Here is a 13,468-nt window from a genome sequence, read left to right on the forward strand (position 1 = left end):
CCCTCGAGATCTATCCATATTGTCACAAATGGCCAGATTTCATCATTTATTATGTCTGAGTAGTATTCCATTGTGTACATGTCCCACATCTTCTTTATCCATTAGTCCCTTGATGGGCACCTAGGCTGCTTCCAAGTGTTGGCTTTTGTGAATAATGCTTCAATGGACATAGGGGTGCATGTATATTCATGCATTTGTGTTTTCAAGTTCTTTGGATAAATACTCAGCAGTGGAATAGCTGGATTATATGGAAGTTTTATGGTTTCAGCTCTTACATTCAAGTCTTTAATCCATTTAGAGTTGATTTTTGTGCATGGCGTAAGATAATGGTCTACTTTCATTCTTTTGCTCATGTCTAGTTTTCCCAGCACCATTTATTGAAGAGAGTCTTCTTTCTCCATTGCTCTTGGCTCCCTTTCGAAAATTAGCTGTCCATAGATGCGAGGGTTTATTTCTGGGCTCTCAATTCTGTTCCATTGATCTGTGTGTCTGTTTGTGTGCCAGTACCATGCTGTTTTGGTTACTATGGCTTTGTAGTATATTTTGAAATCAGGGAGTGTGAGACCTCCAGTTTTTTTCTTTTCCTTGGGATTCCTTTGGCTATTCAGGGTCTTTTGTTGTTCCATATAAATTTTAGGATTCTCTTTTCTATTTCTGTTGAAAAATGCTATTGGAACTTTGCTAGGGATTGCATTGAATCTATAGATTGCTTTTGGAAGTATGGACATTTTAACTATGTTAATTCTTCCAATTCAAGAGCATGGAATATCTTTCAATTTCTTTGTGTCTTCTTCAACTTCTTTCAACAATGTTTCATAGTTTTTGGTGTACAGATCTTTTACCTCTTTGGTTAAGCTTATTCCTAGGTATTTTATTCTTTGTGTTGCAATTATAAACGGGATTGTATTGTTAATTCCTCTTTCTGCTACTTCGTTGTTAGTGTATAGAAATGCAACCAATTTTTGTCTTTTGATTTTGTATCCTGAAACTTAACTGTATGCATTTGTTATTTCTAAAAGTTTTTTAGTGGATTCTTTAGTGCTTTATATATATAAAATCATGCCATCTGCAAAGAGTGACAGTTTGGCTGCTTCTTTTCCAATTCGTATCGTTTTAATTTCTTTTTCTTGCCTGATTGCTCTGCCTAGGACTTCTAATACTATGTTAAATAAGTGTGGTGAAAGTAGGCATCCTTGTCTGGCTCCTATTCTTAGAGGGATAGCTTTCAGTTTTTCTCCATTGAGAATGATATTAGCTATGGGTTTGTCATATAAGCCCTTTATTATGTGGAGGTATTTTCCTTCTATACCCATTTTATTTATATTTTTTATCATAAATGGATGCTGTGTCATATCAAATGCTTTCTCTGCATCTATTGAGATGATCATGTGATATTTAGTCTTCATTTTGTTAATGTGGTGTATCACATTGATTAATTTGTGGATGTTGAACCATCCCTGCATCCCTGGAATAAATCCTGCTTGATCCTGGTGTATGATCTTGTTAATTAATTGTTGTATTTGATTTGCTAATATTTTGTTGAGGATTTTGCATCACTGTTCATCAGTGATATTGACCTGCAATTTTCTTTTTTGTGTTGTCCTTGTCTGCTTTTGGTATCAGGATAACGTTGGCGTTGTAGAATGAGTTAGGAAGCTTCTCCTCTTCTTCAATTTTTATAAGAGTTTGAGAAGGGATAGGTACTAAGTCTTTGAATGTTTGGTAGAATTCACCAGGGAAGCTGTATGGTCCTGGACTTTTATTTTTGGGGAGATTTTTGATTACTGTTTTGATCTCCTTACTGGTGATTGGTCTATTCAAATTCTCCACTTCTTTATTCAATTTTGGAAGGTTTTATGATTCTAAAACTTTATCTATTTCTTCCAGATTATCCAGTTTGTTGGCATATAGCTTTTCATAGCATTCTCTTATAATCTTGTGTATTTCTGAGGTGTCCATTGTAGTTTCTCCTCTTTCATTTCTGATTTTATTTATCTGAGCCTTTGCTCTTTTTTTCTTGGTGAGTCTAGATAAAGGTTTGCCAATTTTGTTTATCTTTTCAAAGAACCAGCTCTTGGTTTCATTGATTTTTTTCTGTTGTTTTTTAGTCTCTATTTCATTTATTTCTGCACTGATTTTTATTATTTCCTTCCTTCTGCTGATTTTGAGCTTTGTTCTTATTTTTCCAGTTCCTTTAGGTGCATTGTTAGATTGTTTATTTTGGATTTTTCTTGTTTGTTAAGGTAGGCCTGAATTGATATAAACTTCCCTCTTAGAACTGCTTTTGCTGTACCCCATAGATTTTGGCATGTTGTATTTTCATTTTCATTTGTCTCCAGGAATTTTTTTATTTCTCCTTTGATTTCTTCATTGACCCAATCATTGTTCAGTAGCATTTTCTTCAGTCTCCACATTTTTGTGGCTTTTCTTCCTGTAGTTGATTTGTAGTTTCAAACCTTTGTGGTCAGAAAAGATGCCTCATATTATTCTGATCTTCTTAAATTTATTGAGACTTGTTTTGTGGCCTACTATGTGATTAACCCGAGAGAATTTTCCATGTGTATTTGAAAAGAATGTGTATTCTATGATTTTTGGATGGAATGTTCCATATACATCCACTAGGTCCATCTGATCTAATGTGTTGTTTAAGTCCAGTGTTTCCTTATTGATCTTATGTTTGGATGATCTATCCACTGGTGTAAGTGGAGTGTTAAAGTCCTCGACTATTATTGTCTTACTTTCTATTTCTCCTTTTATGTCTGTTAATAACTGCTTTACATATTTAGATGCTCCTGAGTTGGGTGCGTAGATATTTACAAGTGTTATATCCTCTTGTTGGATTGTTCCCTTTATCTTTATGTAGTGCTCTTATTCGTCTCTTGTTATGGTTTTTATTTTAAAGTTTATTTTGTCTGATATAGGTATTGCTACCCCAGCTTTCTTTTCTTTGACATTTGCATGGAGTATCTTTTCCATCCTTTCACTTTCAGTTTGTGAGCGTCTTTAGGTCTGAAGTGTGTCTCTTGTATGCAGCATATATATGGGTCTTGTTGTTTTTTATCTAATAAGCCACCCTATATCTTTTGATTGGAACATTTAGTCCATTGACACTTAAAGTAGCTATTAATAAATATGTATTTATTGCCATTTTGTTACCTTTTTTTCTGGGTGTTTTAGTAGTTCTTCTCTGTTCCTTTCTTCTTCTCTTGCTCTCTTCCTTTGTGGTTTGATGGCTTTCTTTAGTAGTATGTCTGATTTGTTTCCCCTTACTTATTTGTTTATTCATTAGAGGTTTCTGGTTTGTGATGACCATGAGGTTCATATATAATATTTTATGTATATAGCAATCTATTGAGTTGATAGACTCTTTACTTTGACCTCTTTCTAAAAGCTCTACTGTTTTACTCCCTTTCTCTCACATTTTGTGTTTTTGAAATCGTATCTAATCTCTTATTTTGTGTGTGTCTATCCATTACCCTCTTATCATTGAAATACTTTAGTTCTTTTGTCTTTTAACGTTCATATTATCTTCATAGGTGATTGATCTGCTACCTTTACTGTATTTTTGCCTTTATCATTGATTTTATTGCCTGGTGGGTTTTTTTTTTTTTTGATAATTTTCTTATCTCTATTTGTGGTCTTCTCATTCCCACTTAAATAAGTCACTTCAGCATTTCTTGTAGAACTGGTTTCTTGGTGATAAACTCCTTTAATTTTTACTTGTCTGGGAAGCTCTTTATCTCTCCTTCCATTCTGAATGATAACCTTGCTGGATGGAGTATTGTTGACTGTAGGTTTTTTTTCTTTCAGCACTTTAAATAAGTCATACCACTCCCTTCTAGCCTGTAGGGTTTCATCTGAGAAGTCTGCTGATAGCCTTCTGGGCTTTCCTTTGTATGTCACTCATTGCCTTTCCCTTTCCACTTTATCTTTAAATTTGAACATTTTAATTATAATTGATCTTGGTGTGGGCCTGTTTGGGTTTACCTTGTTTTGTGCTGTCTGCACTTCCTGTACTTAGATGTGTGTTTCCTTCCTTAGAGTAGGAAAGTTTTCAGCTATTATTTCTTCAAATAGATTCTCTGCGCCTTTGTCTCTCTCTTCTCCTTCTGGGATACCCATAATACAATGTTAGTGAGCTTGAAATTGTCCCAGAGTTCCCTTACACTGTTCTCATTCTGTCTAATTCTTTTTTCTTTTATCTCTTCAGCTTGGGTGATTTCCTCTGCCTTTCTTCCAGCTCACTGATTTGCTGTTTTGTATCATCTACTCTGCTATTGAGTCCCTCTAGTGAATTTTTCATTTCCTGTATTGTATTCTTCATTTTGATTGGCTGTTTGTTATATTTTCCAATTCTTTGTTGACATTCTCACTGAGTTCATTCAGTCTACTCCCAAGATCAGTGCTCATCCTTATGAGTTTTTGTTTGAACACTTTGTCAGGTAGATTGCTTATTTCTGTTTCATTTAGTTCTTTTTCTGTGGTTTCTCCTGTTCCCTTGCTTGGAATATCTTCCTTTGCCTCCTCACTGTACCTCTTTCTTTGTGCATATATTTATGTATTAGGTGAGTCACCTACCTCTCCTGATCTTGGAGAAGTGGTCTTATGTAAGAGATGACTTTTGAGGCCCAGCAGTGTACCTCCCTCTCATCACCAGTCCAAATGTTCCAAGAGTGACCCCTGTGTGGGCTACTTGTGTCCTTTTGCTGTGGCAGGGTTGCTCTTACTGCCGGTACCCAGGGAGTCTAGGCTTTCCCTCCCTGGCCAGCAGTTTGTAAATCAAGTTTGGGGAGCCCAAGCACTGTTGGCTACAAGGTCTAATAGTACACTTCTGTTTCAGTTTTCCCATTAAATAAGTAGGCACCCAGTGTGACTTGTTTCTAGGCTCAGCAGCTTACAATTGCTGTAGGCCTCAGGCCTGCAAGGCTATTGTTGGCTCTCTTAGGATTACAACTGAGTGGGGCTGGCCCCAGTCATGGGAGCACCCAAATGTTTCAGGCTTTGGAAGGTGGAGACTGATCCACTTTGTGTCTGTTTGTGAAACACAGGTCTTCTGCCACTGATAAGCCCCACCCCCACAGGTCCACAGAAACTGTCAACACTGTCCTTGCCTGTGTACATTTTCCAACCTCCTGCTGCATACCCACTTTCCCCATTGCGGAGACCTTCACATCTCCACCAATGCCCCCCACAATTCACCTGGTCCTCACACAGGTGCTGCCCCACAGAGGCAGACACACTTGTCTGCCTGTGGAGGATCAAGGCACCCAATCTATTAAGGCCAACAAGTAGCCTGAGGTCTTCCTGTTGGATGGGGCCAATCCATAGGGTGGGCTCCCTTCCCTGGCTGAACAGGATTAAATCTGCACTTTAGTGGGAGTGGCAGACCCTTCAGCTAACAGGCCAAGGGAAGAACTCCACCGGTGTCTGCCAGTGTTTGTGTCAATTGCCTGTACTAGGTCACAACAATGGCCACCACCAATGCCTCAGTCTCTGGAGAGGTCTTGCCTCTCACTGAGATGCACTGAGACCCTACCAGGTGAATCTGTTTTCACTAAAGGACTGTGCCCCTTTCCTTCTGGTGATTTTAGGTTGCTTTCTGAGCCAGGTGAATTTGTGCATGTGCCCTTAAAGAGCTGGCTTTATTCTGCTTAAGTTCATAGCTTTTCTGGGGGTATTCCCTGTTGTTATTAGTAACCAGCAAAGCCAGATATTATGACACTCATCTCAGTTGTACTGCATCTGAAGGATGCTTATTGTGACAATGTGCCCCCTGTTAAGGTCCCCACCTCTCCAGGGAAGGCTTCATACCTTAGGGTAGCTCCCACTGGCTGGCTGTGAAGCTCTGTGGCTCGCAAAAGTGGTTTTTTTGCTCTCCAGAAGGAATTTCTGCCTCAGTCACTACTGTCCCTTTTGTGGGGGTTCTTTTTATCCAGTTTTCAGTTCTCTTTCCACAGTAATTTTTCCAAGAATAGTTGTAACCTGGTTGTGTTCATGGGAGGAGATGAGTTCAGAGTCCACCTATGCCACCATCTTGACCAGATCCAATTTTCATCATATTGAAAATTATATTTTGATGTGTACAATTATGCTATTTGGGAAATTTATAATTCCCATTTTAAAATGTTAATATAATTGTCAAATTATCTTGTTTGTAGTTTCCACAAAGTGCTGACAAGTAATTCTTTTGGGTTGTGGTTTTTTTTCTGGGTCAACTGCTATCAGCGTTTCCAGACATAAAAGGCCTTAATATGGTAAGAAGCCTACTATACAGAGTATCTCTTCTGTCTTTAAGGGTCTATCATTTCATGTCTACTCTCCCTTAAACTTTGTAATACCTATGTGGATCTATTTGCATTTGTAACTATCCATCTCAGTCTTACAATATAACACTTCATGTCATATATTTCATCCTATGAAATTTTAGAAGTGACAAAGTGTTCTGTCTTTTTTCCTACCCTTTTCTCTTCTAAACTTAATTATTCTCTTAGAGTCAGGAAAAATATTGATAAATGCATTTTGCATTGCTACCAGTATTTGGCAGTGGAGAGATCTATTGCCTGTTATTATATAATGTTAATAAATAGTCTTATAACCCTTGGCCTTTTTTATTAAAGAATATTAGGACAAAGCTGTTGTCTAGTTACTTTTAACTTTACCAATGGATACAGCAAAACAAAAGTTTTTAAATTCTATCATGTAATACTTTTACATAAATATTGAAAATAAAAGTCATTAAATGACCTAGATTCCAGAGGTATACTGTACCATTTTTTCATAAAGGTCTAATAATAAATAGATGTGTGTATGTTTTTGAAAAAAAATAATAGAAATGATATATGGTGATGAAACTTTGGATTCTGACTACATATTCCATAGATTTGAACAGCAATGGCCATCTATATACACACATGGTACATATGAGAATGTAAGGTCAATAGAAAAGAAAGCATAGCAGAATATATGTATATTTCGCTTTTTTCTTTTATGGCTGAAAATACTTTGAAAAATAGTTCACTGCTCCTTGAAAAATTAATCTTGGAAAATCAATTTTTGGACATATAAGTTATTCAGTTTTGTCTCTAGTATGCTGAATAAATTCATCAGTCTCCAGTTTTGTTTGTTTTTCAGAGCTATGGTTTTTATCAATGCCTTAAATCCATAACTTTAGAAGAGAGTTCATTAATGGTGATCAAATCTTAGGAAAAAAATACAGTCATTTTGCCTGTAATGTGTTATAGTCATTTTAGTTTATGTTATCTTCGATACTCTTTATCCACAATTTCATTTTAAAATGTGATTATGAGCAGAACAGCAACAACGTAAGAACATGACATCTATAGTCTATATTTATTCTCCAATACTGACATCCCTAGTTACTTTTTCTCAGTTTACAAGTCAAAACAATATTTTCTTTTTGTGAGGATAGCAGTTTCAGCCATTGTATAAATATCACACTGTCTATATTTCTTTCATTTTCTCTCTTTAGTGTTTGAGTGGGTGACTCATTTCTCCACACAGTGCTTAGAAAAAGACTGCAAATCATGAGAAAAGCTTGAATAAGAAAATAATAACTAATGGCATTGGCTATGTTTAAAATAGGTTAACTTTCTACTATTGATGATATAATAAAGTATTTAAACAGAAAAAAAGATAAAATAAGAATGATTGTATTGAATAACATTTATTTAAGCACCTATAATTGGTATGCACATTTAACATATAAATATACTTGTAAAATAGAGTGATGGATTATACAGAACATGCACAGTTGTTATTTTAGAAGCAATAAAGTGAGTGGTTTAATGTTAATTGAACCATCTAACCAGGACTTTAACACTACAAAGACAAAAGAGTGCTTCCTTGAGCAGGTCGATTTCATGTTAAATTTCCTCTTTTTTCTCTCAATCTGAAGATAATATTGTCTTCTATGCAGCAAGGAAACAATTTTATGATCATGAATAAAATTAATTATGCCAATGGTTATCTTCTTGTCAAATATACAGTTTTTTGTTCAAACTGTGAAACATAGTTGTTGACCCATAGCAACCCAAACAAAAGTACTATTAGTCTATCAAGTGATTGCCCCTCCTCACTGTGATGACCTGGAGAGTGATAAAGAATGGGTCTGGGGAGATGGGCTCTGGAGGCTGACTATATACTTTCAAATGTGGTTGTGCCATGTACTTACTGTGTGAGTTTAGCAAACTGCCTTACTTTAATCAGCCTCTTTCCTCAACTGTAAATTGAGGAGATTATCATAATGAAACCCCATAGAATTGTTGTGGAAATTTAGGGAGACAATAAGCACTTAGGGCCGTGCCTAGTACATGGAGTTATTCAAATGTTGGCTACTTTCAAGGACATATGTGATGTGATGGTAGTGTTAGCTAACGCTACAGTGGTAATCATTTTGCAATATGCAAGTGTATCAAATCAACAACTTAAGCTTATACAACGTTGTATTTTAATTATATCTCAATAAAACTAGAAAAAGACATACAAAACAAGTGTTTTCTAACATTAAAATGCAGGTGAGTGACCTTTTGTTTTGATGATGTCTTTTGTTTATAGTAATAGTTTCAGTATTAATTACTCTATCCTCAAATCATCTCCAGCTGCACTTTATTATGTTTAAGACAGTGTTAATCATTTCAATTATAGTTGATTTTATTTGAAAGGAAGGAGTCAGAGAGATAGAGCATAAAAAAATGAGATTAAGCAGATCACATTTAACTATAAAGCAAAAGATGATTTCTTCATCATATGATATAAATTGCAAAGCCCTTGATCTTCCGTAATTGTAGGGTGGGGATACATTTTTAACCTTTTAGTTTTGTGTTTGTCTCTGTTGCTGTTGGAGAATAAGGAGAGGAGAATGTTCTGTTTGATCATTCCTTGTTTAGCTTTTGATAATTGTTTTCTAACTCAATAAATATAAAGATACACTTTCAACTATATTTTGTAAAATATTATTCTAAGAGGAACGACCTGAAAAATGGATCCTGTGATCAAAAAGCACGTTATTCAGGGGGCCAGCCCAGTGGCTCAGCAATTAAGTTTGCACATTCTGCTTCCGCGGCCCAGGGTTTGCTGGTTTGGATCCTGGGTGTGGACCTACACACTGCTTGTCAAGCCATGCTGTGGCAGGCATCCCACATATAAAGTAGAGGAAGATGGGCACAGATGTTAGCTCAGGGTCAGTCTTCTTCAGCAAAAAAGAGGATTGGCCACAGATGCTAGCTTGGAGCTAACCTTCCTCAAAAAAAAAAAAAACAAACAGCACTTTATTCAGTAAAGAATATGAGAAGTTATAAAATAAACACACTTGTTTAATGTTGTTTTATACATTATATCCCTATTTGTAAATCATAAATCTGCTGCACACAACACTTTTTAGAGATGCATGGGCCAATATTCTACGGAACACTCTTTGTGAAAAATCCGTTTAATTTTAAACTGAAAATTTCTGATCCCATCCTAATAAACAAAGAGCAAAGTAGAAACTCATTGAGGTCAGATATCACTTGTGATGAGCCAAACATTTGTTGACATATAAGGAAGAAATTGCATTATTCATTCACTTTGCAACATTAAGTTCAAATAATCTCTTTGCTTTTAAAATTATCTGGCTCCTAAATGACTGAGTTGAATTTTTATTTGGTGCAACAGCTAGTCAGAGCATCAACCAAGATTTTCCTTCTAATTAGTCAAGGGTGGGGGGAATCCAGCAATCAAGTAAAGAAAAATGATCATGTGAAAGCACAAAGTCATTCTGAAAATAAAATTTGCTGAGTTTTTCTTCTCTTACTCGTTTCTATAGCAGATGTTTCTTAACTCTAAAATTGAAATTACCTGGAAATGTTTGCATATTGTTTACCAGGCCATCATTGATTTCCAGAAAATTGGGGATTTATATCATGAGGCACTTAGGAAAATTTTAAACAAATTTGAACATGAAACTTTATGTAAGTAATATTTTTAAGGGTCAAGATTTTTAATTTATTATGCTAATATAATTTAGTCTTTGCTTTGATGTCAAAAGGTGATCATTAGAAATATAAACCATTGTAGTATACTGTAGTAAATGATACTATTTTATCCCGCGGGTGTATTTTGACTGTTTTCCTTTACAGAAAATTGCAGACTGTTTCACATCTATTGTCTTGATTTTTAAAGTTTAGCCCTTTTTGTATTTTTACTTTCTCTATCGCTTATTTATTTACTCAGAGAATCTCAGGCCTACACTGACTGTTCTCTACCTCCACTTGTCTCTATACTGCCTGGGGCTGGAAGCCTTAAACATTTGCTGAGACTCTGATCATCTGGGTTCCAGGTAATTCTCCAGGATGATTAACTATGATTAATAGCTCCCATTTTGCGTTTTCTCTTCTCACAGATGGGAGCAATGTCCTTGTGATTCTGTACAACAGTCTTTTGGGGAGCAAAGGGGCTTAACTCTACCTCATTGCTAGTGAGTCCTGAGGCACAACCCCATGTGTCAGTAAGAATAAAATAAAACACGGCTTACCTTCTACCTTCATAGGCTTGGCTCCATCCCTTTGCTCCCACGCTGCTGGGAGACTACGGCCCACAGCTTCCATTTTGAACTGAATATGTAAGGTAAATTCTGGAATAGTCCCATCTAGTGTCACATCTAGGTTCTCCCTTCATGTCTAGGTTCTTGCTCCCAACTCCATCCTCTCCATCATGCCCATTAGATTCTCAAATCAGTCAGAAGTATGCTCTTGTATGTCTTCAGATTTCTGGAAACACTCACTTTATTTCCTTTTCATATTGAGAGATGACTTTTCTCCAATGACATGACCACTTTTTATCATTTTCCTGGTAGTTTTGTCAAATTGAAGCTTTTTTGAGTTGTAACATATACACTCTCTCTCCCCTCCTCCCCAAAAACACACACACATGCTAAACTATATCCAGGATACGAACAGTTGGGGTATGTGTTACTCTTCCAACACTTTCAAACCATTCTTCCTCATTCCTTCCTCAGAGACTCTAGTTAATATTTTAGGTATTTCTGTTTACTTTACCAACTGTTCTCTCTCATATTTATCTCATCTATCAACTTATTCATTGAAAATATTATCTTAGGATTCATTTTGTACTCTCCACCACTTCTGTCCACCACTTCTCCACCACTTCTATTTCCATAACTATAAATAGTTCAAATGTAGTCTTTCCTCAAAGGAGGGAGTGCTGGGGCTTTGCCTACTACGTTTCTATATTGCCAGTGTCTGGAACACTCACTCAATGTTTACTAAATCCTTTAGTGATTATTATATCTTTCTCTTACCATCTAAGAATTATTCAAATTACTTTAAAAAATCAATCCTCTTCTTGATCTCTGAGTCCTATACCATCTGGCCTACTTGAGAACATTACTATTACAATTATTCTGTTTCTTCTTTACCATTAATGTTTTTACTACTACTGGATCACTTCCATTAGCGTGTGGATATCACTCATTTTACCACAAACTAATAACATTCTAATGCCCTTTCTGTCTATCATTTTTCTCTATTCTTTCATGACAATCTTCTCCCTTAAAGAGTAATCGATGTTTGACATCTGCTCTATTTCTTCTTCAATTTATTCCAATTGGGCATTCATTCTCATGGGCCACAAAACTATTTTTCTCATATTCACCAAAATTTCAATTTTGGCAAATATAATATTCAATTATCTTCCCTCACATTGCCTGAACTTTCCACAGCATTTAGCTTGGCATCATTCTTCCCTAATTGTAAACTTTTTTTCTTCTTCTCCTAAGTTTCTGTGAAAATTTTATGTTTTTTCTGACTCTTCTCAGTTTCTTTCTTCTGCCAGACCTAGAAATCTGGAAACAACACAGGGTTCAGCGTTAAGTGCTTTAATCAATGAACGCACATAGCTTAGGTAATCAAAAAAAAGTCTCAAAACTCTGCTGCCATATATATATCCTAGTGAGTCTCAGGTCTAAATCTCCGTTTCTGATCTAGCCCATGGGCTCCAAACACAGACAAAGCTCTCTGCCCAGCATCTTCTTCTGGAAGCCTATCTGGCATCCCAAACATAATTCAACCAAAAAGTACCTCTCAATTTCTGCTGTGATCTGCTCGTTCTCTATGGCCATAAAATACAAAACTATCCATTTCATTCACTGAAATTTTCAACAACAAAACATAGAAGATACTTTTTATTTCTCTCTTTTCCTCATACTCAAAGCCTAAGCTATAAGCAACTCCTTTTGGTTCAACTACAAAACTATTTTTCCAATTTTAATTACATTTCACCATCTCTGCTTTACAACCTCTTTCAAGCCAGCATCACCTCTTGAGTGGAGTATGTACAGTAGATTCCTAATCAGCCCTCACATTTTGCTTTGGGCACAGCCATCACCAGGGTCTTTCATTTATGTAATGAACAAGATCATAGGAATGTTCTGCTTTTTAGCCTCTGATGGTTTCCACTATAAACAGAAGAAAATCCAAACTTCTACCATGGCCTGTGAGACACTTGACAAACTGGCTTGTTCTCAACTCTCTGACCTCCTCTCCCATCATTTTTTCCCCTCTCTCAAGGATTCTGATACAGTAGCACCACTTTTGGTTTATTTGCTTGTTTTGTTTTTTCATATAAGCCTTGAGTATGTTTTCCCAGGGCTTTTTATTTTTTATTTGCTGCTTCTTCTGCTCTTCACATGACTGCTTGTTCTCAGTATTCACACAATAATTCAACTCTCATGTCTTCGGCGATTCTGTTCCTTCCAACCCAAATTATTCTCTGTCTTATTATCTTATCATTTTCTTAGCATTTTTAAAACTTATTTCATAATACATCACTATGCATTTAATATACCCTGCCATGCACTGGTCATAAAATGTTGATCAAGAGAACAGCAGTACTAACCATTAAGGAGTTTACAATTTAGCGAAAGAGAAAGACAATTAAATATGCAATTATAATTAAGGGTTTTAAATTTATTATAAAAGAAGTAGTAGTTGTAAGAGAAGTGCATGTTATGAACACAAGGTAAATCAAATTTTCAGGAAGGTTTTACCCATGTGAAGTTGTGGTGGAAGGGCAAAGTGTCTTACAAAATTGGTTCATATTGAAAGCGTAGTATGTTCAAAAAGCCCATGAGGGAAGAAGATAGAAAATTCCTCCAGAAGATTAAAGTTTTATGCGGTTTACACTATAGTATGATGTGGTAAGAGATAGTATTTGAAGGAGGATATGTCAAACCAAGTTCAAAATTAATTATAAGCTAAAATAATTTCAAGTATGGGTGCATCACAATGATGTTTAAATTATAGAATAATTATTCTGACTGTCAATTGAAAGTCTCCTTTTTTCAAATTAAAAAAACAGATTTGATTATATGTATAGCTCTTATTTTCCTTTAGGTTATGAGATTTCAGAAATATTTTTATGTAATTAAATATACATGTCACTATTTTAAATT

The sequence above is a fragment of the Equus quagga genome, chromosome 3, assembly GCF_021613505.1.
Source record: "Equus quagga isolate Etosha38 chromosome 3, UCLA_HA_Equagga_1.0, whole genome shotgun sequence".
NCBI lineage: Eukaryota > Metazoa > Chordata > Mammalia > Perissodactyla > Equidae > Equus > Equus quagga.